Below are 3,551 nucleotides of genomic sequence, written 5' to 3' on the forward strand. Positions count from 1 at the left end.
CTCTGAACAAGGAACACAGCAAACCTAGACAATCATTTCGGCCTTCATTGGGCCTTGTCAGTGAGGTGTAGCAGTATTCCTCTAAGCACACTGAGCAAGGAGTCCACGTCTGGTGTACACCTCTTCTCCCACCCCTCTAACTGGACTGGTTTGTTTGGGACTATACATTGGGAGATTTGTTATTTCAGGACATTTCTGGTACTCCAGGTTTTAGGAATACGTAATATATAGCACTGTATTTTCTTCTGAGATATATATATATACTGTATATACATATACACGTCACACACAGTATGTAATAGGCTCATATAGCACAGTTATTCGTTGTTTTTCACTCTTAAATTCTGGGAGCTGATAGGTTACATTGTTGTGTGTGTATATACAGACTGTCCTGTTAAAGCTGCTTAAATGCCTTTTTAACTTTGTCAAGAAAATAAAGGAACTTCGTTTTACTGAAGATTGTGCTGGCTGAATACTTACTTAATCTTAATCTCCAAATCCTGATCAAACATGGGTAATGAAGGGGTTTACATCACATGCAAGTTTGTTATGCAGGTATAATTTAACACCATGATTACCCATGTGTTTTCATGGCAAGTAACCTGTTGCTGGGTGTCAGTGCAGTGATTTAACCCCTTTGTTACCTTTTGTGATGCCATATTTTTTCTCATTACTGCAAAAGGGACTTCTATAATTACTTAACCCTTTATGGGGTATAGGGAGGCTATTAGGCTAACTATTCAGGAATGATGCTAAGCAACAGTTTTCTTCCATTTTCAATTTAGCCCACAAATGAGTTTATTACTCTGGTATTCTATATCATTTCAGTGCAATTGCAGCATGATCTGTATTATTATTATTATTATTATTATTGTTTAATTCTAAGTTGTTGTTTTTTTATAACTAATATAGAAATAACATATAAAAAAAACAAACATCTTGCACTATCCCGGCAGAACCACCCCTCATCTGACTCAAACCCTCTATTTTAATGAGTAATGAACCATTAGATCGGTTTCCCAAATGAAGCTTTTATTTAGTTGAACAAAAATAACAGTGTGAATATCAGTTAAACATGATGTTAGTAACATTACTATAGGATGAATGTGAAGATGATGGGTGAAAAAGGAAACTGTCATAAATAATTGTTTTTGCTTGTGTTACCTTATAATTGGATTAAAGGGACACTGAACCCACATTTTTTATTTTGTGATTCAGATAGAGCATGTAATTGTAAGTAACTTTCTAATTTACTCCTATTATCAATTTTCTTTGTTCTCTTGCTATCTTCATTTGAAAAAGAAGGCATCTAAGCTATTTTTTTGGTTCAGCAAAGAAGCTACACTTTATTGCTTCTCCCGGATTTATAACACCTTTTGTTATCCTTGTGGAACTGACATATACCATTATTGGGCCCAGAGGAAAATACCGGTCTTTACCATCGCTTGTGGCCGGACATATTCATTTCTCCCTGGACTCCCCCTGGTGGGACGAGGATATATCCAGCTCCAGACGTGCTGATTTGTCTACCGGACGACCTATTGGATCCGGTCTGCTTAAATTGCACAACAGTGCTTTCCCTCAAATGAGTAGTAATTTGGCTATATGCACATCCTATACCTATTTGCCTGATTTTCACTATGTGGCGCCCTCTACCTCCTGTTTTCTAGATCTACTAATTCTGTGTCGTGGCGTGACACAATAGAGGAGCTGCCTGAGGCTGTGGTAATCTCCCAGCTGTGGGAAATATTGGGAAGCTCCAAGTTCCATATCAGGACTTTTTCTATCACCAATATTACACTTGGACATTTATATCCTCAGATTATATTTTCTGTGGGTTTATCGAGTATCTGTGTATTAATTACTATACTATATATGGTCTTCCACTTACTAATTTTGCACTATTAAGATTTTATCACTGTACATCTATTACTTTTGGATTGTTATACAGCCTTTTGTACCTTTTTTATTCAGTATATTTCTGTGTAAGCTTAGGAATTATCTTACTATTCTTTGTTATTTTTTAAGGGATATCTTCATATATATTATTCTTTTTATATATACTTACTATTGTATATTTGTTAAAGGTATATAACTATATCTATCACTCCATTCTATATACCTAATATTTCTTGTTTTGGTGCCTCTTGTAATACCGGTTAGGTAGTTTTGTGCTCCCTGCCGTGTATTTGTTCAAATAAAGATTCCAAGAGAATGAAGAAAATTTGATAATGGGAGTAAATTAAAAAGTTTCTTAAAATTGCATGCTCTATCTGAATTACAAAAGAAAAAATTTGGGTTCAGTATCCCTTTAATTTAAGATCAACTGGAGCTTTTTTGTAAGTATATTAGATTTGTATAGGTTGAACTGGATGGACTATGCTACTCTGTCCAGCAGAGCTTGCAAACAGCCACATGCAGGAATTCATTTTTTTAAAGTGCTATAAAAGTACAAATAAAATACTTGATGAACAATACATAATATTCAGATTAGCTATAAATACCTAAATCAATACAAATTGTCAAAGCAAATTGTATTCTCATTAATAATAAACAAGTTTTATACACAGTGCAATATTATATACAATTCTCACAATGCATTCTAAAATAGAACATAATGATAGTACTTTACAAGAAATGAGTCATTTTGGTAAAAAAAATATTACAAGCTTACATTTTTGTTTTTTCATGTTAATACCATGAAGCATATCGAGATATGCTGATGCACAGCATAGGAGACATTGGGGCCAATTTAACAAATGTCGGACGGACATGTTCATGATCATATCCACCCGACATTGCTAAATGCCGACAGCATACGCTAGCAGGGGGTGTCAATCATCCCGATCGTATCTGATCGGAAAGATTGCTGCTTCTTAACTTATGTTTCCGCATTTGCAGCATGTTATATCGGCCCTAATGAGTATGTAAACAACTTACTCCTTTTTAAGTTTTTACTACAAGTTATCAGGTTGAAGAATTCATGCTTCAAGCTGATATTGGCCATCAGGTTGCATATGAAGTATAGGAGACCCCAGTGTGGCTATACAAAGCCTTTATGTACAAGCAGATAGTGATACTGCAACTAGATAATGTAGGGTCTGGAATGTTCATATGGACTGCAAACAATGCATTGTAAAATATTTTTAAGTGTGGTTGCAGATTACTAGGAAAGACTTCTATCTATTGTAAAGTAGTCAAGCGCCTGAGGCTATCCCAACAGTTTAGGCCATATGACACCATATGTATGGTCTCTATTGCTGGAAGGTTCCACTTTTGCAGATATTAAATGCTACTAATCTGATCAAGTATGATAAAAAGCAGTTAAGGTAGAGGGTCTAGATTAGGCAGCAACCCTGCAGATCACAACACCAACATTAAATCTAAGCAATGAAGTTCTGCACCTCTCCTAAATATCCCAGTAGTGGACTCCTTTTCTTGACCAACCCAACGTTGATTGGAGCTCTCTTGAAAATCTATACTTGGGAGGCCATTTTATATCAGATATAAATTATGCCAATATGAACTTGTCCTAATAACCAAAGCCCCGT

The 3,551-nt window shown here is 35.4% G+C and overlaps 1 protein-coding gene across 1 annotated transcript in view; it reads right to left on the reverse strand.

Annotated features, from left to right (window-relative positions):
• Window positions 1-1,011: 1,011 nt before the first annotated feature.
• IRF7 (interferon regulatory factor 7) overlaps window positions 1,012-3,551 on the reverse strand; it is a 98,202-nt gene continuing 95,662 nt past the window's right edge. The window contains exon 12 of the mRNA XM_053720194.1: window positions 1,012-3,551. This exon is cut by the window's right edge and continues 176 nt beyond it. The gene's annotated coding sequence lies outside the window, so the exon portion shown is untranslated.

Source organism: Bombina bombina, chromosome 7, assembly GCF_027579735.1.
Source record: "Bombina bombina isolate aBomBom1 chromosome 7, aBomBom1.pri, whole genome shotgun sequence".
Classification (NCBI taxonomy): domain Eukaryota; kingdom Metazoa; phylum Chordata; class Amphibia; order Anura; family Bombinatoridae; genus Bombina; species Bombina bombina.